Below are 23,575 nucleotides of genomic sequence, written 5' to 3'. Positions count from 1 at the left end.
ATACAGAGAGATCCCATATACCTTTTCTCCAGTTTCCTACAGTGATACTGTTGCGCAACCCTAATACAATATCACAAGCAGGATGTTGACATAACTAGGGTCAAAATAAAGAACATTTACACAATCACAAAGTCCTTCATTTCACACTTTTATGGCCATATCCACTTCTCCTCAACCCTCACAATCATTAACCTGTTCTCCAAATCTATAATTTGTCCTTTTTAAGAATGTTATCTAAATGGAATTATAAACAATGTGACCTTTTGACATTGGCTTAAGTTTTTTAGTAGACATAAATCTCGGGAGATTCATCTAGGTTGTTGTGTATGCCAATAGTTCATTCTTAATCAATACTAAGTAGCATTCCGTCATGTGGATGGACCACACTTTGTTTAGCCATTTACCCATTCGAGGACCTCTGGGGTGCATCCAGTTTGGGACCATTATTAGTAAAGCTGTTATGAACATTCATGCTTAGTTTTCTTTTTTTTTAAGATTTTATTCATTTATTCATGAGAGACACAGAGAGAGAGTGAGAGAGAGAGAGAGGCAGAGACACAGGCAGAGGGAGAAACAGGCTCCATGCAGGGAGCCTGATGTGGGACTCGATCCCGGGACTCCAGGATCATGGCCTCGGCCAAAGTCAGGCGTTAAACTGCTGAGCCACCCAGTGATCCCCATGCTTAGGTTTCTTTGTGTGAACATACATCTTTATTTCTCTGGGCACACAACAGTAGTTGTGTGTTTAGTTCTTTAAAAAACATACTGCTTTCCAGAGCAGCTGTGCCATTTTACATTGACACCATCAGTGTAGGACTCTGGGGTCTCTGCATCCTCACCAATTTTTTTTTAAGACTTTATTTATTTATTCATGAGAGACACACACAGAGAGGCAGAGACACAGGCAGAGGGAGAAGCAGATTCCATGCAAGAAACCCAATGTGGGACTCGAAACTGGGACTCCAAGATCACGCCCTGAGCCAAAGGCAGACGCCCAACCACTGAACCACCCGACAAAAATTTAGTGATTGCGCTAGGTTTTTTGTTTGTTTTGTTTTGTTTTTCAATTTTAGCCATTCTGATGGGTGTGAATCAGTATTTGGTTATGATTTCAATTTGCATTTCTCTGGTAGCTAATGATTTTATACGTCTTTTCATGTGCTTATTGTCAATTTGTACACCTTCTCTGATGAAATGTTACTTTTGTCCTTTTTCAGGTTGGCTGGTTTGGTCTTTCACAGAGTGAAAGTCTTTAATTTTGATAAAATCAAATTTATTAATTTTTCTTTTATGGATTATACTTTGGGTGTCAAGTTTAAGAGCTATTTGACTTGCTGTAGTTTCCAAAGCTTTCTTATATTTTGTTCTAAAAATTTTATAGTTTTACATTTTAGGTGGTTTTTTTTGTTGTTGTTTTAAAATATTTTATTTATTCATGAGACACACAGAGAGAGAGAGAGAGACTGAGAGAGAGAGAGAGAGAGACAGGCAGAGACAGGCAGAGGGAGAAGCAGGCTCCATGCAGGGAGCCGGACATGGGACTCGATCCTGGGTCTCCAGGATCACGCCCTGGGCCGATGGCAGGCCACTGAGCCACCCAGGGATCCCCTAGTTTTACATTTTAATTGAAGTTTATGACCCCTCTTGAGCTAAATTTTTTTATACCCTAGGTTGAAAGGTTGTTTTGGTTTTGGTTTTGTGTTTTGATTATGGAAGTCCAGTTACTCAAGCACCATTTGTTGAAAAGACTATCTTTCCTCTAGTGAATTATTTCTGCATCTTTGTCAAAAATCAGATCTGTTCCATTGATCTATAGATCTATATTTCTGACAATATCATGTGATTTTAATTAGTGTAGCTATGTAATGTCTTAAAATTGGGTAATTCATGCTACTTTCTTTTTAGCAAAATTATTTTACCTATTCCAGTTCCTTTTGGTTTTTATGTAAAATTTAAAATAGTCTTGTCTATGTCTACAAAAAAATCTTGCTAGGATTTTGGTAAGAATTGTATTAAATATGTATGCCATCTGAGGAGAATTGCCATCTTCACTATATTGAGTCTCTCAATCCAATGACATTGTATTTCTTTTCATTTATTTAGATCCTTTTCTAAAAATTTCTTTATTTGGTGCTTTCTAATTTTCAGTATAAAAGTCCTATGTGTGTTTCTATTAGATGCACACCAAAGTATTTCATATTTTGAGCAATTGTAAATGTTATGTATTTTTAATTTTGGTGTCCATGGGTTTATTGTTAGTATATAGAAATACATTTGGTTTCTGTATATTGGTCTGCTAAACTACGACTTTACTGGGCTCACTTTTTAGTTCTTGGAGGTTGTTTGTAGATTTCTCTTAAAGTTTGTTATGTAGACAATGGTGTTATCTACCATCTTCCTTTCTAATCTGTATGTCTTTTATTTTCTTGTATTCCTTTCTGATCTGTATGGCTTTGCTTATTTTCTTCCTTCTTTCTTTCTTTCTTTCTTTCTTTCTTTCTTTCTTTCTTTCTTTCTTTCTTTCTTTCTTCTTTTTTTCTTTCTATATGCCTTTTATTTCCTTTTCTTGCACTACTGCATTGGCTAGAACTCCCAATATTATGTTAAATAAGAGTGATGAGAGTGCTATCTTCACTGTGTTCCTGATTCTAGGAGGTGAAATGTTCAATTTTACATTAAGTATAATGTTATCTGCAACATTTTTGTATTTGCTCTTTATCAAATAGAGAAAGTTTCCCTCTATCCCTAGTTTTCTGAGGGTTTTTATCATGAATGTGTATTGAATTTTGTCAAATGCTTTTGCTGCATTGATTGATTTGATCATATTATTTTCTTCTTTAGCCTATTAATATGGTGGATTACATTGGTTGATTTTCAAATATTTAACCCACCTTGCATCCCTGGAATAAACACCACTTATAATGGTGTGTAATTTTTTATATATTGCTAAATATATCTGTTTGTTAATATTTCGTTAAGGTTTCAACATTCATATATTTGCAGGATATTGGTCTCTGGTTTTCTTTCATTCATTTTGCTATCTTAGGAGGGTGGGTGGTATGGTATCAGAGTAGTAGTTTTGTTATCAGAGTAATAATAGATTTGTGCAGTGAATTGGAAAGTACTCCTTTCTCTTCTGTTTTCCAGAAGAGATTGTGTAGAACTGGTATTAGTTTCTTTTTTAAATATTTGGGACAGGGATCCTTGAGTGGCTCAGTGGTTTAGCACCTGTTCAGCCCAGGGTGTGATCCTGGAGACCCAGGATTGAGTCCTGTGTCGGGTTCCCTGCATGGAGCCTGCTTCTCTCTCTGCCTGTGTTTCTGCCTCTCTCTCTCTCACTCTCTGTCTCTCGTGAATAAATAAAAATAAATAAATAAATAAATAAATAAATAAATAAATAATAAATAAATAAATATTTGGGAGAATACATCAGTGAAATCATCTGTACCTAGAAATTTCTTTTATGGGAATTTCAAAGTTATGAATTCAATTTTCTTATTTTTATAGAGCTATTCAAATGATCTATTTCATATTTGATGAATTGTATTAGTTTGTATTTTTGACAAATTAGTCCATTGCATCTACACTGTTAAATTTATGAATATGAAGTTGTTCATTGTATTCCCTGATTATCCTTTTGTTATCTGTAGGGTCTGTAGTGATATTCCTTGTTTCATTCCTCATACTGGTAAATCAATCTCTCTCTCTCTCTCTCTCTCTCTCTCTCCCATTCCTCTTGTTCGAGATGTTGATTTTATTGATCTTTTATTGACCTTTCCAAAGAACCAACTCTGTTTCATTGATTTTCTCTCTTGTTCTTCTTTTACATTCATTGATTTCTCCTCTTATATTTGTTATTTCCTTCCTTCTGCTGATTTTGAGTTTATTTTGCATTTTTTCTAGACACTTGACATGGGAATTTATATTATTGAGATTTTTCTTATTTTCTAATGTGTGTAGAATGCTATAAATTTCCTTTGCAGCAGTGATTTAGCTGTGTGCTGACAATTGTGATGTCTTGTATTTTCATGATCATTGAATTCCTTGCATTTTTTAAATGTTCCTTGAGACTTTTTCTTTGATGCATGGGTTATTGAGCAGTGTGTCCTTTAGGTTCTGAGTGTTTGGAAATTTTCCTTTTATTTATCTTGTATTGATTTATAGTTTAATCCCATTGTGGTCACAGAACACATTCTATATGATTTCAATTATTCTAAATGCGTTGAAGTTTGTTTTATCATGCAGGATATGGTTGATCTGGGTTTATAGTTCATGAGCAATTGAAAATACTGTGTATTCTGCTTCCATTAGATGTACTTTACCTGTCACTAAGATCTTGGTTGATGATGTTGAGTTATTTTACTACTTGGTGATTTTCCATCTACTTGTTCTACCAACTGTTGGGAGAAATGTGTTGAAGTTTTCACTCACAACTGTAGATATATCTATGTATCTTTGTAGTTTGATACTTTTTTTGCTTCATATATTTTGTAGCTCTGTTGTTTGGTGTGTACACATTTAATATTCCTATGTCTTCCTGGAAGATTAATACTTTAATCATTCTACAAAGTTCTTTTTTGTCTCTAGTAATTTTCTTTGGCACCAATGTTTATTTTATCTGATATTAATGTAGCCACTTCTGATTTTCTTTGATTAGTGCTTGCATGACATCTTTTTCCTTTCTTTTAATAGCAACTTATGTCATTATATTTAAAGTGAGGTGTGTGTGTGTGTGTGTGTGTGTGTGTTTAGACAGCATAATTGTTGGGTTTTTGATCCTGTTAGCTAATCTGTTTCCCCTTACTTTTTGTTCTTTCCTCCTGTTCTCCCCTTTTACTTATCCTGCCTCAGACACACAAACCTCACTGCTCTTCCTTGAACTGAACAGGTATGAACTGAACAGGTGTGCTTCCCCTCAGGGATTTTGCTCTGTCTGGCCAGGAAAGGTGTTTCTCCTGGCATAATCTGCTCCTTCATCGTCCTCAGGTTTACCCAATGTTGGCGCCCTACATAAATATAGAAACTCATCACTACTGTCATGTTCTCACTCCACTTCCCCTTCTCCAATTTAGTCATCTGTTCTTTCAGTGACCATAAAACATAGTTTTCTTCTTTTGTTCATGATCTGTATCACCCAGAATAAGGAAATTCAACTGCTACATCTCATGTTTAGAGCAGGGCCTATCTCCTAGAAAATGCTCAATACTTACATGTCAAATGAATGAAAGAATTAAAGAACCAGCCCCTGGCATGCTCTCCTATTTCATCTGTGCATTTTTCCCCTCTCATTTGTTCTCCAGCAGCCCTGACTTCCTTTCACACCCTCCACTGAGGCATGCTTTAGACATCAGGCATCAGGACCTCTGTGCATGCTGCTCCCTCTGCCTGGGCTTGGTCCTCCTCCCCAATCCCACCCCTGCTGCCCAGCTAGCCAAACACTAACAGAAGCCAACACCATCTCACAGAAACTTTCTCTGATCCCTTGTACTAGGTCAAGTTCACCAGTGAACTTGCTTGGCAAGTTCACATTTTGTAATTAACATTTGTTTGGGGGATTAATTAATTAAATGTGTGTTTCTTCTACTGGACATGAAAGTCATTTAAGACAGAGACTTTCAGGTTTCTACAGCATTATATTCCTAGCACCTTGCACAATATATGATGCATAATAGATAATAAATATTTTCCATGTGAATAAAATAACAAATCAGTGAACACATGGGTACTCATTTTATAATTTTCTATCTCCCAGAAGTGATCAAAGATATTTAAGGTGGGAGGAGGAGCACCTGTGTGGTGCTAGCTGTAGAGGACTCACTTGTCTACAGGAACCAAACTGAACAGGTAAGAATATGTTTGGATATGCAAGGGTGAGGTTGGAGGGGGTAGCAGGCTCTCTTTTTCTCTGTGAAGTTCAAGTGTTGTCATCTGCTGAGTTGGGGAAGGTGGCATGGAGATGCTGGAGTTGCTCATCCACAGCTCCATTGATGTTCTACTTGAATAATTCCTTGTCGTGGGGGCTTCCCGTACCTTGAATGATGTTCAGCATCATCCTTGGCCTCTCCCTAATAGATGCCAATAGCATAGATATCCTCCACCATATGTGACAACCGAATTGTATCCAGACATTATCAAATGTCCCTTGGAGGGCACACCTGCCCCAGGCTGATCACCAATGAAATGATTTTAAGATGTTAAGAGAGCTTGAAAAAAATTATAAAAAATGAGAGAGGAAGAAAGAGAGTTCATATGTGAAAGAGAAAATGAGCATGACAATAAATGAACTGAATCAGGCCTTGTATAATGACAATTAGAAACATTTGAGGGCACTGCTGATCGGTGACAATGAATTTGTAGTGCACCAATGCATCAGGATTTGCAATCGCATTACTTTCTCTAGAAGTGCACAGCAACATGGATAAAGAAATTACCAATGCAATTAATGGACCAAACCAAGTTTTGGACTTTGGTTTACCAAATGTCAGTGAAACAAAAGAACGAGGGAATAAGAGTATTAAAACTTTGCAAGATTTTGCTAGATCTCCTTTGTTAGTCACAAGGAGAGGCAGAGAGAGGTATACCTGATATACCAGTTTCCAAACTTTACTGTGCTTTAGAATCACAGAGGGAGCTTTGTAAAATCCTAACGCTCAGGTCACATCCCATACCAATGAAATCAGAATTTCTGGGGGCGGTGCCAGGCATCAGTGGTTTTACAGATCTCGAGGTGATTCCAAAGTATGGAAAAGTTTGGAAACCTTGGGGCCCTTAGCATGAATCCCTATACCAGTGTTTCTCAAAGTGTAATCCTACAAGCAACAGCCTCAGCATCACCTGGGAACCTGTTAAAAGTGCAAATTCCCTACCCATTTCTTCTCCTTTCCCTTCTATTCCCTTTCACTATTATTTATATTCCCCAAATGAAGAAATGGGTAGGAAATATCAGAAAGGGAGACAGAACATGAAGACTCCTAACTCTGGGAAATGAACTAGGGGTGGTGGAAGGGGAGGAGGGCGGAGGGTGGGGGTGAATGGGTGATGGGCACTGAGGGGGGCACTTGATGGGATGAGCACTGGGTGTTATTCTGTATGTTGGCAAATTGAACACCAATAAAAAATAAATTTATTATTTTAAAAAAAGTGCAAATTCCCAAGTTTCACCTGACACAGAACCAGAAACTCTGAGGACCAGGTTCAGCAGCTTTATTTTAGCAACATCTTTATTGTGCACTCAATTTTGAGAATAACTGTTCTTTAAAGAAAGAGCCCTTGGTGGTGTGTTAAAGAAATTGTTTATAAGTAGTCCACCCTCTATTTTATCCTTGTGTGGAATATGTGTGGAAAAGTAGGTGCCCTTTGGGTGTTGAGGATGACATCGATATAGACATGCAACATATTGTACAGAACAGCCAGAGGGACAGAGGAAGGGTTGGTCTGTCCCCCTTGGCACCACACACACATAGGCAGGGCATTTTTTCAGCATGTATGTCAGACGTACAGTTTTTGTTTTCTGTTCCTGTACCAAAGATGACTCTATTGTCTTTCCATGTGAGAGGAAATGTGAGTAGGAAATGTTTAACATTTTATTTGTATCACCTCACAGAGTTGCTGTTCATTGTTCAGACTTTGTCAACAAATCCCATAGGACTCTTGGTTTGCCCAAATGGGGACAGTAGAACACAGAGCCTCAGTTCTCAGACTTTGGGATGCTAATGTGTTAGCAACCTGCTGCCTTGTTGCGGAGGTGTGTGGGGGGGGTCTGTTTCCGTATTTGTTTCTGCTCCAAATTTGTGCTGGTATGTGGGGGGTGGTGTGAAGATTTTCTTAGAGAATCCTGGAGTTCTTAAATTTGCATGTGATGCAATACAGCCCAATTGTTTTTCCTGCCTCTAATTATTTCCTTAGTTGCCTGCGTTGGAATCCTTCCACCTAGTTTCAACAGTATCCTTCCTCCCTTTCCTGTGGGGGGAATTACTGGCATAGCCATTTCATCTGCAATCACCCAAGGCTGCCAAGAAATGACTTTTAGTAGATAGCAGCAGAATCTGTGAATACAAATAAATACAGGGGCTTATCAAACAGCATTCAGAGCATAAACCAGTTTCCGCCTGAGGAGAAAAATAACAATTAATGAAGAATCTGAGTTTAAAATTCAGTTGATGAGAGAATTATTTACTTGTATAGGTGTATGGGCAGGGAGAGAAACACATTCTATAAACTAGGTTAATGAAACAAAAAAAATGAGAATAGTGGTCTATTTCTCCAAACATAAAAATGAAAAAGTAGAAAATATATTTCCTTAAATTTCTTCTTTATCCATTGTTTTAGATTCTAACACATTGTCTTTACATTAAATGTGAATCTCCAGAGATGGTATGATTTTGCATTGATTTTGATTCAGTACCTAAGTGCAAATTATATGCATGTCAATTCGTAACACACTGCCCAGTGGCATCTCTGTACAGAACATTTATCCAGCGCTCTGAACCACCCACAAGTAGGAACCTGGAAGGATTTAAAAAGTTTCTCTGAAAACAACCAAATGAGAGATTTTTCTGTTCTAGAGCAGTGGTTCTTAGCATTTTCAGGTTAATCCAAGATAGTTGCAGACCTTCATAAGGATAGTTTGTTATGTAGTTTATATTTGGCAAACACTAAAACCATGGTGCTTACTGTGGAAAGTGGGAAGTGCTCTAAATGTTATATAAATTTGATTCATTTTGTGCTCACAAAGGTCCTGTGAATATATATATATATATATATATATATATATATATATATATATATACCTCCTCTCTCTCTCTCTCTCTCTCTCTCTCTCGATTGTGGGGCAGAAGGAGAAAGAATCTCCAGCCAACTCCACACTGAGCATGAAGCCCAATGCAGAGCTTGATCTCAAGACCTTGAGATCATGACCTGAGCTGAAATCAAGAGTTGGACACGTAACTCACTGAACCACCTGGCATCCCTGGTGCTTACTATTTTTAAACTCCTTTTACATGTAAGGAAAGTGAGCTAGAGAGACTAGGTAGCCAAGACCATCCAACTGGAGAGTGAAAGAGTTGGGATTTGAACTCAAGAAATATGGCTTCAGAGTTTATGCACTTAATCACACCACTGTGCTGTCCTTTCCACTGATACACAAAACACTCAGATTTTATTAGCACATAGAAATCATTACCTTTAAATATAATATCCCTGTGAATAGCAGTTGAACAAGGGCAGTCAGTCTTGAGAGGTGAGCAAGCATCATTCCAAAGGGACTTAAAAAAAATACATACATCTCCTATATGTTGGCAAATTGAATTTAAATAAAATATTTTTAAAAATACATACATCTGAAAAGTAGCAATATGCATATTGTAAGCTATTTTGATGGTTTTGTAGACCTAATGCTGTGTTTTCCCCAATACCAGCTGGAACCTACAACCCCAAAGCCCAGAGACATTATAATTAGAATTTCTTAAACAGAATGCAGCATTTATATGCTTTATCCTTAGATACAGTTTTAATGAGCTTGACCATCTGGTTTTTAACTCTATAGCAGATTAGAAGCAGAATAACTCAGTGCTTAATAACCTTGGATTTTGACATCAGCATGCCTTAGTTCAATCCCAACCACGGCCAACCTTTTACCTCTGTTGTCTTACTCAGATTAATCAATTTATCTAACTCTGATCTCTCATGTATAAAAGGTCCATGGAAGGCAGCCTGAATGGCTCAGCAGTTTAGCCCTGCCTTCAGCCTAGGGTGTGATCCTAGAGACCTAGGATTGAGTTCCATGTCAGGCTCCCTGCATGGAGCCTGCTTCTCCCTCTGCCTGTCTCTCTCTCTCTCTCTCTCTCTCTCCCTTTCTCTCTCCCTTTCTTGAATAAATAAATAAAATCTTAAAAAAAAAAAAAAGGTCCATGGAGAACTGGAGAACTTACCACATGTTTTAATAGGATGAGATGAGATGTAACATATGCAAAGCACCCTGGTCTGTTGGACATGGTGAAGCCTCACCCATGGCAGCTGCTGGTGGTCCTGCCGGTGGCAGCAACAGTAGCAGCAATGAGGGGACTGTGAAAATACTAGACGACCATACATGGCCAGGCAACCTCACAGTCAAATGTCAAGGTCAATAATTGCATTTTCTTTGAGCTTCAAAATATTCTTCAGAAACTCACACAGCCTTGGAAATATTAACAAAGGCTGTTTAATGGTGTCATTTTACAAACTGGCAAACAGGAGTTTTGAGGAGGTACTTGGATCAGTTTTTGACAAGTCATGTGGAAAATAGAATTTCTCTCCCTGATTTCAAACACAGGGAAGGTGCGTCTTTTTTTTGGGGGGGGGAGCGGGAGGGGAGGTGCGTTTTGTTCTCACATCCCATAATTGCCAGAGTGACTGCTCCATCCACTGTTTGTACTTTTTACCCATTATCCCCTCAGGTGCTATGTCATCCCATTTCTTCCCTAGTCTCCCTATATGAGTTTTTAGAATGCCAATCAAGGCCACATATAAAAGGCAGAGGATCATATCAGATCCATCTGTAGGCTGAAAACGAAATAACTAGTAACATTTATTACCAATCAAAAATGTATTTGCACAGAAGATATACTTGCAGGAATTATTCAAATATAAAACCTCAGTTGAGTTAAGAATGGAATCATTGCTGATCAGGCACAGCAGTCACCTCTGCAATGGTATAATTCCTTTAAAAAGTCCCTCATCTTCATGATTATGTAAAAGATGTGCTTTTTAGAAAGCAATCTTTATTAATGAGCCATAAATACAGTCTCCTCACTGCCTGCTGCAGAATTTGGTAAGAAAGTCTGGTGTAAAAAAGATTCAGATCCATGAATAGACTCTTTAAAACCCTCATTATAGATGTTTTGTGATAAAATCTTCATTACGCTGCCATTTAGCAGAGGTGCACCAGCACCAGCACCGGCACCAGCCTAAGCCGCCCCTGTGCCTGCCTTCCTCTTGCAATCACTGACATGATTGTTAGAAGAGAAAGCTGCCAACATGAGCTTATCACAGAGAATATAACATCCCATCCATTAGTATGATGGGATTTTATTTTAAAAATTGTTTAATAGTCAGGGAAAGGACAGAATTTTGCAGTAAAGGCCAGGTGCTTATCAAAATGAAAAGAATTGTTATCAGTTCTGAGAAGTGACTGGGTAGACTTCAGCTGGTAGTAAGGAAATAATGAACCGTTTCCTCCCTGTAGCAGGTGGGAAAGTGCATTCCTCAGGTTTGGAAGAAGGGTCCCTTTACTCCCAGATTCTTTGTACCATAGAAGACAGAAAGTGTAATCCTGGTGCACAAACTCCAGAATCCCTGTCTTCTCACTCCCTGCTGTGCACTTGCCTTGAACCTCATGTCATGCCAGGTGGTAGCCCCTGAATGTCTAATGTCAAGAATGTCAGAGAATGAGTGGGAAAAATTAGAGAGGGAGACACACCATGAGAGACTCCTAACTCTGGGAAATGAACAAAGGGTTGTGGAAGGGGAGGTGGGCTGGGTGTTGGGGTAACTGGGTGATGGGCACTCAGGAGGGCACTTGATGGGATGAGCACTGTGTGTTATACTATATGTTGGCAAATCGAAATTCAATTAAAAATTAAAAAAAAAAAAAAGAATGTCAGAGGATGGAGGATTCCATTGGAAAGACAGCTGGTCTGAGTCAGATGGTTTGGGTTCTAGCCATACCCACCATTTACTTGCTGTTCAGTGTAGGCAGTCTTTGAAGTATGAAGAATGTCTCAATAGTATGTGCATTATTATGGCAAACATAGCATGGACAGAAGAGGTCATGGAGCTGGCCCTAAAAAGGCTTTATGAAGAAAAAATAATTTCCACTATATCTGTACAGTGGATGTAACTTAAAGTCACTAATGTGGAAATTTATATTCAATGAGAATACTTGGGAGTGAAAATTCCGCAATACAGGAAAAGCTTGGAGAAAGAGATAGATGATCAGGGAATAATTGTAGTGTGCTAGATATTTTGCTGTCTCCATTATTTTTCCTTGTGTGCATTAGCTCCTGAGTAAGACCCATTATTTATGGCCATTTTTATTGGTAACCTTCATCAGGAAGATGAAGAGGAAGGAGGTGTCCCAGCCCACAAGGAGCACAGTCAGTAGATGGTGAGGTTCTTGGCTCTTGGCAATAACCCCCTTCTTGACTTGGTTGGTGGTTGTGTACGTGTCCTCGGCAGAGTAATTCATGAATCTGCACATGCATATATTATTCAATTTCTTTATAATATTGGGTTACTTACCCAGTGCTGCTAAAAGCAGAAAAATGTCTATGAAGGATCTGGACAACACACCAGAAATCATTTTTCTCCAACTAGATAAACATCAGATTTGCAGAAATTATGCATTATATATAAAGCAGGAGTTCCCCATCTTGGTACGTCTGACACTTGGGGATAAATAAGTAGGTAATTCCTTGCATGGGGAGCTGTGCTGTGCATTGCAAGATGCTAGGCATTGCCTCTGCCCTCTACCCAGCAGATGCCAGCATCGCCCACCACCCCCAGCTGTAACAACCAGTTGAGAACTGACTTGAAGGCATTAACACTTGGAGGCATTACTTTTTGTGCTCTGGTTATGCATTCTTTAGAGTAGTCTTCTTTGAGTTTTTTTTTTTTTTTTTGGCATTTTCTATTACCTTAGATTCATCATTCAGTTCCAGGTTTCTCTGGTGGTTTATTTTAAAACCCCCTGAGATTAATTTCTCTGTAACTTGTTCTTCAGATATATGGACCCACTCGGCTTGAAGAACAAATTTTCTTGTAATTATTGTAAATATTATGCTGCAACTTTTGGTAACATGCTCAAGTGGAGATATTTTAGAGTGGAATGCCAGGAATGCCATTATAGTGTGAACCAACTGATGTCAGAGAGACTCTAATCTCAGTCTTCCTCAAAGAGGTAGATTGTCAAGAAGCCCCAGGGATTTGCCCACTGCTAACACAATGAAGAACACAGCCACAGGGAATCTTCTCCTGCATCCTCAGAAGCCGGCCCTCCCCAGACGGCCTCCTCCCTCAGGCCCTACCTCCACACCTTCTCGTACTTCCACATTGACAAAGACAGATTTTGACAGGCATAACTCAATTGGGCATTTCAATTATACTTTTCAGTGAGCCACATCAAGAACTGAAAATATAGGGTAAAAACCACACATGGCTGTGGCATTTTTATTGCTTTATGTTAAGTCATTACTAGTAACTGGAATCTATATACTTCACTGAATTTTTGAAAGCAAGTTCATTTATAGCACATTCAGTGTGCATTTTTGGGAAAACGAGTAACCCATTTTGCTAGCATTGTGTGTTTTAATTGGCTGGCAATTTCCAAACCCATCTGTGGGGCAAACAATGATAAGCCACCCTCAGCTTTTGAAAGATACAAACAGAATTTCAATTGGACTGAACATATTTCTTGTTTTTCAAGATGAAATCAAGACCAACCCTCCAGCCGTTGGGGGTGGGCTCTGTCTCTAGTTAACGTCCTCCAACCCGGGTCTCTGGTCTGCATCCTCCTGCACCCTCGTTTGCCGAGTGGCCCTCAGGGTCAGGCAAGATGGCTGGACTGTCCAGGGCCGGTGTTCCCAAGAGCAGGGCTTTTGTGAGAATGGGGCGTCTTCATGGCCTCTCGCCTGCCCCATTGCTTCCGGGCCAACCTGCTCAGGCACCAGCTAGCTACAGTCTTTGGGATCCCTGGTCATCCCGCTTCCCTTCAGAGTTGCCGGATCCCTCTTCCAGAACAACATGCCTCCCTCTAGCTGCTCAAACCCTGAGTTCCTCCTCGTCTTCCTTCTCTCCTGCACGTAGGTCATGACAAAATGTGATATCTAGATTGTGCTAGATGCCTTGCTCTTCCCGGCATTCACAGACCATTTCCACTGCTCCTCAGATCTCAACTTTTTCACCAATGGATTCCACAAGAGGAATGGAACCCATAGTGATAACTGACCCTCATAGCATCCATGTACCACCATGTTGTAAGTGCTTGAATCTTTGTGACTCTCTTGTGATGCAAATTCTCTTGTGATCACCATTTTACAGACAAGGAAACTGAGGCACAAATGAGTTAAGTAAGTTGTCTAAGGATACACAGCTGAGACATGGTGTAGCCCAGTTTGAGAGCTCGGTAACTAGCTTTAAGAGCAGTTTCTAAGAACCAGCATCCTGGTGTGTCACGTGTAACAGCCACATGTCCAAACAAGCCCCCCTAAACCACTGTGGCTTGCTCGCTCTGCATTTCCGGGGGCACCTGTCATGCACCCTATGCAGGTAATGCTAACTGCATCCTTGTCTTTTAAGCCTTAATATCTTATGATCCCCTGGAGGGGACAGACAGTGTCAAGTGAATCCTGGTGTCCCTCTATTAGGGACTCAACATGCTAAAAGATGTTTCTGCTACTTACCCAAATCTTTTTTTAATTATTTCGAAATTTAGCAAATTAAAAACTCAATTTGTGTCAAGATGCTCTCAACTCTGTAAATGATTTGGCAAGTGACTGTTTTTGGCCATAATGCCTTCTTCCCTCCTCTTCCTCTGTTCAGGCCATTTGGGGTTGATTGTTCTCTTTTCTTTCTCTTCTCTTCTTCCTCCTCCTCCTCTCTTTTTTATTCTTTATTCCCTCCTTACTCCTACCCCCTGCCACCCCTGCTTTCTTTCTTTTTATTTTATCCCAGAATATTTTCTCAATTGATCTCAACACCCACACCAGGACCTGAGTGACTCAGCGCACCATTTCCCACAGTGTGTCTTGCAAGTTGTTTGCAGCTGTTATGTGGAAAAGGGTGGGGGAGCACTGGGGGATCCAGGGGAAAATAAATTTGAGAAATGTGGCATTAAGGAAATACAAATAGATCCATATACAGAAGCCACTAATAAGCCTGGAGCCACTACGAGGCTAGCATGTGTTATTAATCTTCAAGAGGGGGACCTGGCCTGCAGAATTCCCCAGTCTGCGTGACACCAGACTCCAGCAGCAGGATTTCAGAGTCAGTCGGTGAGGAGTGAACATAGATTCAAATTAAAGGTTTTGTTTCTGGAGCCATGGAGCCTGGGGTTTGAATATTGCTTGCTTCATGAAATAACAGTAGGACTTTGGCCAAGTCCCCGAACTGTTTTGGAAATAATCACACTTATTTCACAGGATTTTCTATAATAGATATGTACCTAAATGACCTCATCAATGATTTTTAATTTTTTATTTGTCTTTACTTTGTTTTTACACAATTATTTTTATTAACAGTGCAATTCCTCGAAACAAAGAAAAAAGCAGTGTGTGCCCATGAAAACAAGGGCTCAGAAGAAAACGTGGGTTCCTAAGTCTTTCCCAACACCTTAATTCTTATAGTGAGCGAGCTGGGAGGGAGCTGCCCTATCGTGGCTAGCTGAGGTCAGCACGTCTGGACTGAGAGCCCCAAACAATAGAGAACCTGCCATGAGGCCCCGCAGCCCACAGGTCGCAACGACTCCCATACCAGAGATGGGATGTTGACTAGTCTTGACCTGGAGCCACTACAAAGCATCAGTAAAGCGGATTGGTGTGCTCAGCTGTGAGTCAAGATTTTTCATGAGTTACTTTTGAAGGCGTCTTCAAGGCAAGCACCACGTGTAGGAAGTAGCTGTTGCCGTCCCTCTGAAGACGAAGGAGAGCTGTGTGGTGGCAGTCGGCCCTCCAGCAACGCAGAACTTGTTCGCAGTGATGCTTCTCACGTCCACGTTCTCATTTACCCATTCACTGCAGCCTGTTCTTGAGTAAGCTGAGCATGCAGTCTTCGATAAGCTTATGAGATAACAAGATACTGGAGAAATTGGTGGTGGGAACCTACGTCAGTTTCTCCCTGGAAGGCAGAGAACAGACTGGGTGATGAGGAACTGAGTCTCAGGGTCCCAGCTAAAGATAGCAAGCTCCCGTAGTCAGGAAGTCTCCATAGACATTTGGTCATTTTATTTCAAAGTGGGTAACACTAATCTGTTTTTAGGCAGAAAGACATAGATTTGAATGTCCATTTTCAAGAGATGGTCAATTAATAAATAGAATTTTGTTTTGTTTTGTTTTTAAAGCTGTAAATCAGAGTTTCCCTCAGGGTGTCAGACAAGTCCCAGGAACATGAGAACACCTTGGTGTTGTGAGTCCGTTGACCAGATCCCTTGGCACACAAACATGAGCCCCCGGACCTCCCAGTTCTGAAGGCTGGAAATTCGTGATCAGGGCACAAGCACGGCCCTTCTGGGGAGGCCCTGTCTGCTGGGTTGCAGACTGCTGGCTTCTTGCCGTGTCCTCTCACAGTGGAAGAAACAAGCTAGCTCTCTGGGGTCTCCATAAAGGCAGGACCTTCATGATCTAATCATCCCCCAAAGCCCCATCTCCTTTGTGGTTAGGATTTTCAACATAAGAAATTTGGGAAGACACCAACATTCAGATCCTAGGCTAGCATGGTGTCAGGGTAACCTAGGGCAAGAGAGAGTGACTCAGCCTGGCCAACCATTCCCTAAGAGGAGCCGTTGCAGAAACTGTGGCATTCCTGGCAAGTATAGACCTGCAGGGCCTAGCATAGCACCTTGATAGAACAGAAAGCCATTGATATCTTTGAGCCTGATGCCAACTGGCAGAAGGCTGATGCCGTGAGATCCTAACAGCAATGAAAACTTACTAGAGTACAATTGACTCCTTTGTGAATTCGAGTTACCCCCTAATTCAGAGGTTGGCAAACTTTTTCTGCAAAGGGTAGATAATAAATATTTAAGTCTTTGTGGATCATTTACTTTCTTCTGCAAAAATTCCACTCTACCATCATAGTGCAAAAGCAGCCATTTGCCAAAAAGGGAACGAAGGTGGCTGTGTTTCAATGGAAATTTATTTGTGGACACTGAAATTTGAACTGCATGTAATTTTCATGTGTCAAGAAATTCTTCTCCTTCTTGTGGTTTATTAAAATCATTTAAAAATGAAAAACCAGGGGATCCCTGGGTGGCTCAGTGGTTCAGCGCCTGCCTTGGGCTCAGGGCGTGATCCTGGGGTCCCAGGATCGAGTCCTGCATTAGACTGCCTGCATGGAGCCTGCTTCTCCCTCTCTCCCTGTGTCTCTGCCTCTCTCTCTTTCTCTGTGTCTCTCATGAATAAATAAATAAAATCTTTTAAAAAATGTAAAAACCATTCTTAACTCTTGAGCCATGCAAAAGCAGACAGTGGGCTAGATTAGGCCCACAGTCCTCGTTTGTCAACTTCTGTGGGACTTGTCCTGTTCCAAGTGTGTTCCATAGACCAGCAACATTGGCTTCACCCAGAAGCTCATCAGGAATGTGGATTCTCAGGCTCCACTGCAAACACAATCTATAAGAATCAGAATGTTAACACGATGCTCCAGATATTCATACATGCTTTTAAAGTTTCAGGAGTTTTGATCTGATGGTCAGGTACCTGGGAAGCTCTTATGTTACTCCATGCCCAGGGAATACCTGAGATCAATGACATCAGATCATTGGACTGGGGCCCTGGCATTGTGTTGTTTCGCTCTGTTTAAAACACCATGATTCCAATGCACAGCAAATGTTGAAAACCACTGCCCTAGAGACTCTCAATCATGAGGGGCTTCCCTAAAAAGAATTTCCCGTGAGAATGCCTGGCAATGTAAAGGGTGTTGTATTAGTCAGGTTGAGCTGCTGTAAAAGAATGCCATAGAATGGGGATAGGGAGAGGTTAAAAATGGTAATTTAATTTATAGTTCCCAAGGCTGAGAAGTCCCAGATCCAAGTCCTGCCGGTTCCTGGTGAGACCCTTTTGCTGGCCTTATAAACCCCTGGCCTGTAGACACATCTACAGTGTGTGTGTGTGTGTGTGTGTGTGTGTGTGTGTGTGTAGTAGGGGAGCCTCTCTCTTCTTCTTCTCTTCATATAAAGGTGCTAACCCCATCAGGAGAGTCCCACCTTTGTGACCTAATTACCTCCCAAAGGCCTACCTCCAGATGTCACACTGCGGATGAAGGCTTCAACACAGGAATTTTAGGGAGATGCAGATATCCATCCCAGGGCAGGTGATGAGAAAAAGGATCCACGACTTTTCTAGTTCCTGGATAAGTACTCAAAAAATCACAGGAATCAGGGTTTTACCCTTTAAAAGTCACCTTGTCACTCATTCCTTCCTTGATCCACTGATGCCTCACCAGTGAGATTGCTAGGCACTCCATTGTCAACCCCCTTTTTTACAGACAGAAAAATTAAGAGAGGTGACTAATGGCACCACATAGCAAAGCCATGTCTACTGACACTGAGGTTGTTGCTGCTCAGTTTGTCGGTAGCTAAATGACGTTGAGCACAGAGATTGCTATAGGCAACCCAGGAGGGGAACGGAGTAGGATGTTAATATTTGTTGAGCAATTGTAGTAGGCCAGGCACTGTGCTAAATGCCTTATAGGTAACGATCTCATTTGATCCTCACAACACCCCCGGGGAACCGTAAATATTATTCCATTTTTGAGATAAGAAACCGATTGCCCAAGATTGCCCAAGGCTGCTAACATATAATGGAATTGAAGACTAGTCTCTCTAGTGCTAAAGCCTATTTCTTGTCTATTTGTTTCTGCTCATTACAATGAAACGTAACTCATTTCGCAAGACTGTCCCAGAACTGGCTTAACTTAGGTTTCTATGCAGAAAAGGTAGAAGTTATAGATAAGGTTAACGCATCAGTCAGTGAATCCAATAGTGAATCCTATCTCTCTGATTAGAAAAATAGAAATATCCACTCCTAAAAATGGTTATTACCCAATAGTTACATGGTAAAACAATTGTTTCTTGTAAAATATGTCCTACACACAGGTTGACATGATTTCGTTGACTTTGTTCAGCCTTCCATGAGAAATAACAGGAAAAGTTGCATTACCCAGCAAAGATGAAAGGCATTGGCAGATTGATGATGTCCGTAAATATAAAATGCACCAATACTACTCACCGCTGCCTCCTCCAAATAGGACCCAGGAATTAATAAGGCAAATGATCCATCAAGACTGCAGACTGCGGGTGTGAGAACAGCACAGGAAAGCAGCCAGCCCGGTTTCCTGCCTGCTCTACCCTGCTCCTGAGCCCAGTCTCCTAACTCAGATCCCTCCACCTAACTATCTTCTTTGAATAATAACTAAATCTTCTCAGATAAATATGGCTAAGAAGAAGCTTCTTCATCTCTGTCCATTACCCATTTCTGCACATAGTACAACTAGACTTTGAAAGTCCATTCACCATATGTCTCCCTCCTACACATACACCCCTACCCATGCATGGACACCATGCTTGATGTATGTGTCCGAAACAATGACCAGTATAGCCATCATCTTCAAGAGTAGCTGTAATAGTAATGACTACTGTTTATGAAATGTCTGGTCTACCTAGGTGCCATGAGGTTATTACAGGAGTAGAGGAGGTAATTAAGTTGACCAAGGTTGTGTAGCAAGTGGCAGAAATTTGGGCTTAAGCCAAACTCCAGTTGGCCTGCAAGGGCCATTCTCTTTCCTTTGTGGCACCTGACCTTCTGTGACCCTTGCTACCGGTTATGGAGCACCAGCTACGAGCCACCACCAAGAGGACACTTTGTGTGCATTCTCCTCAATGGGCACATGAACTCTGTGAAAACATGGCCCCCACTCAGTGGAGGGACTAGGGAAAACTGTCCACACCCCTCCTTCCCACTCAGGTGTCAGGGAACATAGAAGAGGTAATGAGAGTGATCATTAGGTGGCTTAGAAAATACATGAAGAAGGAAAACTAAGCAGCCCTGAAAACTCATGTCTTCGAAAAATGTAGTAAATTAAAAAGTCCCATTCAGACTCGTGTGGGGGGACGTAAAAGAGACAAAAATGGCTTCACGGCGGCACTGGGGTAGCTTAGTAGGATAAGCATCTATCTCTTGATTTGGGCTCAGATCATGATCTCAGTCAGGGTCCTGGGATTGAGCCCCCACATGGGACTCCCTGCTCACTGGGGAGTCTGCTTGAGAATGTCTTCCTCTGCCCCCTTTCTCTCTCTCTCTCTCTCTCTCTCTCTCTCTCTCTCTCTCTTTCTTTCTCAAATAAATAAATAAGTCTTTTTTAAAAATAGCTTCATGGAGAGAAATGTCATCTTCCTTGGACATTTTTATGTTTTCCAATGTAGTTTTAGATTCTCTCCCTATACCCTCATCTCTCTCTGGTAGACTTTTTTGTTCCTTTCTTTCTGTCTACTTTCTGACTTTGTAAAAGAGTAAATGACACACATTTTTGTGTATCTTAATGACATACTGGGTGTCAACCTGCTGTGGCCTCCACTGCACAGCACAAGGAGACAGGGATCCCCAGCCCCTTGGCCTAAGGGCCACTCAGGCTCTCACTGCAGCTGCTCTCAGAGGCTGCCCTCCATCACTCCCAGAGTATGAAGTGGGTGCCGAACTGAGATCTACCCATCCTAGTCCTACTGTCTGAGCCTTTGCCACGGGGGCCCTGATGCCCCACTGGGCTGGCTGAGCACTAATTTACCAGATCCCCAGGAGTCCCCAGGGGAGCAAGGGAAGAGAAGTTTGGATTTCTCTACTTTGTGACATCTGCTGTTTGGTCTTCCCTCATCTAAAACCTTTCCCTTGCAAATACTACCAACCTTTCAATCATTCCCATTTTGGTAAAACTCTTCCCCTGGATTAGCCTCTGTCACCCAAGCAGTAAATGCTGCTGGAGACCAGTCTAGAGCCAGGTTTAGTGGCTTCCCTTCAATTCATAAATGTGCACTTGTGTTGACTGTTACCTGGCCTTCACCCCTTACTCTCCCAGGGGCTTGCTTTGCCATGCTCCTAGTTAGTCGTTGTATGCACCTGCACAGAGATGCACAGAGATGATCTATGTATGCATGTATGTATGCACTCATTAATCCATCATTCATTCATTCATCCATTCATTCATTCATTCATTCAACTGTTACCCAGAATCATAGTTGAAGGGGAAAAAAGGAATAACTTTATATTCAGGTCTTTGCAGATTTTGAGAATATAGTTCCCAAGCCAAATTTCTAATGATAATTGATACTGCTGACATATATTAAATTTTTTTATTCTGTAAAATGAAAACATAGACATGGCCATAGTGAAAGCATCAGTAAATTTTGTTTGGCTTATTTTAAAGCTATACTTTAAAAAATCATTTTATATTATATATATATTTATAATACTATGTGATTTTCAATTATGTGTGCTTGACTAAATTCTATAGTATTAGTAGACAAGTTAGCCAAAAATATTTTTTGGTTGTTGTTTGGTCAAGTGGTTGTTCTAACTGAGAAAATGGAAAGACCATTTATTTGGCCTTGAATTCTATGTAGAGTTGCTTTATATTCAGGCATAAACTAGAGGTCTTAAAGTTAGCATGTTCAGTGTAGAACTCTTGCTTTCTTTCCCTGTCAGGTTTCCTCCCAAGACTTCCTAACTGGCCCCTCAGTGGCCACACTTGCTGTCCTAGAATCTTTCTGGGACAATCCTATTTGTATATACTTCAGCTCCCATCAGTCCTTGGGACTCACATCCTCCCGTGGTATCACATTCCACTCTGAGTAAAAGCCTAGTCTTCCTAGGACCCTCAAAGCTCTATAAAATTGGACTTTTCTTCTACCTCTCACCCCAGTATTTGTAACTCTTCCTTCACTGCTGATCCTCAAATATGTCAGCACACACTTGGCTCGGAGTCTTTACTCATGCTGCTCACTTGTCTGGAATGCTTTTTCCCTAGATGTGCACAATTAATTCACTAAATTCTTTCTTTATCTTCTCTCTTTGCAGACTTTGTTGAAATGTCACCTTAGCAGCCAATAGCTTCCTGGGAATTTTTAAACAATAATAGCAACAATAAAAAACTTCTTCCCAGGACTCACCATCCCTCTTGTCCTGCTTTGATTTATTTACCCCAGTGCATTTGTCTTTATCTGACATTTTGTGTAATTATATGCATATTTGATTATTGGCTTCATTGGTTATATTCACTGCTGCTTCCTATAACCTAGATCAGTAGGCATTCAATGAATATTTGTGGAATGAATTAATATCACTACCTTACCTCTGGCTGATCAAGTACAAACTTTTAAAAAAATATTTTATTTATTTATTTATTTATTTATTTATTTATTTATTTATTTATGAGAGAGAGAGAGAGAGAGCATGAGTGGGGTGGGGGTGGGAGGGACAATGGGGAAGGGAGAGAGAACTTCTCAAGCAGACTGTATGCTGAGCGGGACCCAATGCAGGGTCTGATCCCATGACCCTGAGAGCATGAACTGAGCAGAAACCAAGGGTCAGATGGTTAAATAACTGAACTACCCAGGCACTCTTGATTGCAAACTTCAGAAAAAATCTTGAAGCCTCCCTTTCCTTCTATTCTAAGGCCAATTCATCTCCATCTTGGGTGATGTTAGGCAAGTGCCACTGGCAAAATATATCTCAAAGCTTTTTACATCTCTCCAACTCCAATGTCATCTTAATCCAAACCACTGCATCTCTTGCCTGGACTATAATAGTATCCCATTCTGTCTCCTTGCCTCTATGCTTGTCTTCCCTAAAACCCATTCTCCATGCAATAGCCATGCAACAGAGAACTCTTCTAGAAAATATGTGGATCAGGCCACATAATCCTCTACTTAAAATCCTTTCATAGCTTTCCATTGCTCCAAGAATAAAGCCCCAACTCCTTATCAAAGCCTCCAGGATCCTACACAAGATGCTCTGCTGTCACTGCATCTCACCTGATCCTCTTTCCTACCTACTCCTGGTGCTCCTGCCATGTTGGCCTTGGCATATTCCAAGGACACACGTCTCTTCTCACTTTTGTTGGCCACTGGCCTTGCTATTGTCTTTACCTGGAATGCTTTTTTCCTGCTGTCTATATGGCTGAGACACTTTCATCCTTCTGGACTCAGCAAATATCAACTCCTCCAAGGGGTCTTCCCTCTCACCCCTTTCAAAGTGGGCATGAGATGTCATCAGCCAATGTCTTTCCATCAGAGCTCTCAGCACATCCACAAACTTCTTGTTTAACTAATCACTTATTTATAAACTTTTTATAAAATAGTAGATGGAAAATACCTTAGGCTTTGCAGGCCATGCAGTCTGTTACAGCTACTCAACATTGCCATTGCTTTGAAAACACAGCTGTCGATGATATGTGAACAAATGAGCGTGGATGTCTTCCAAAAAACCTTTATTTAGGAACACTAAAATCTGTGTTTCATATAATGTGGCACGTGACAAAATACTGTTCTTCTCTTGTTTTTTTTCCCCAAGCATTTAAAAATAGAAAAAGCAGGGCCACCTGGGTGGCTCAGTCAGTTGAGCGTCTGTTGATTTTGACTCAGCTCATGATCTCAGGGTCTTGGGATCAAGCCCTGCATTGGGTTCTGCATTCAGCACGAGTCTGCTGGAGAGTCTCCCTCTCCCTCTGCATCTGCCCTTCCCCCACTCATGCTCACTCTCTCTCTCAAAATAGATAAATCTTTAATAATAATAATAATAATAATAATAATAATAATAATAAATTTAAAAATATAGAA

The 23,575-nt window shown here is 40.7% G+C and overlaps 1 long non-coding RNA gene across 1 annotated transcript; it reads right to left on the bottom strand.

Moving 5' to 3' along the window:
• Positions 1 to 15,213: 15,213 nt before the first annotated feature.
• On the bottom strand, positions 15,214 to 18,282 carry LOC140625066 (uncharacterized). The gene is made up of 2 exons (XR_012024445.1): positions 17,986 to 18,282; positions 15,214 to 15,867 (listed from the first exon to the last, which is right to left on the bottom strand). It is a non-coding gene; the product is annotated as an uncharacterized lncRNA (long non-coding RNA).
• Between the last annotated feature and the right edge of the window lie 5,293 nt (positions 18,283 to 23,575).

Source organism: Canis lupus, chromosome 3 (genome assembly GCF_048164855.1).
Source record: "Canis lupus baileyi chromosome 3, mCanLup2.hap1, whole genome shotgun sequence".
NCBI classification, from domain to species: domain Eukaryota; kingdom Metazoa; phylum Chordata; class Mammalia; order Carnivora; family Canidae; genus Canis; species Canis lupus.
The sequence above is the reverse complement of the archived record's forward strand: the minus strand, read 5'-3'. Positions and strand labels throughout refer to the sequence as shown.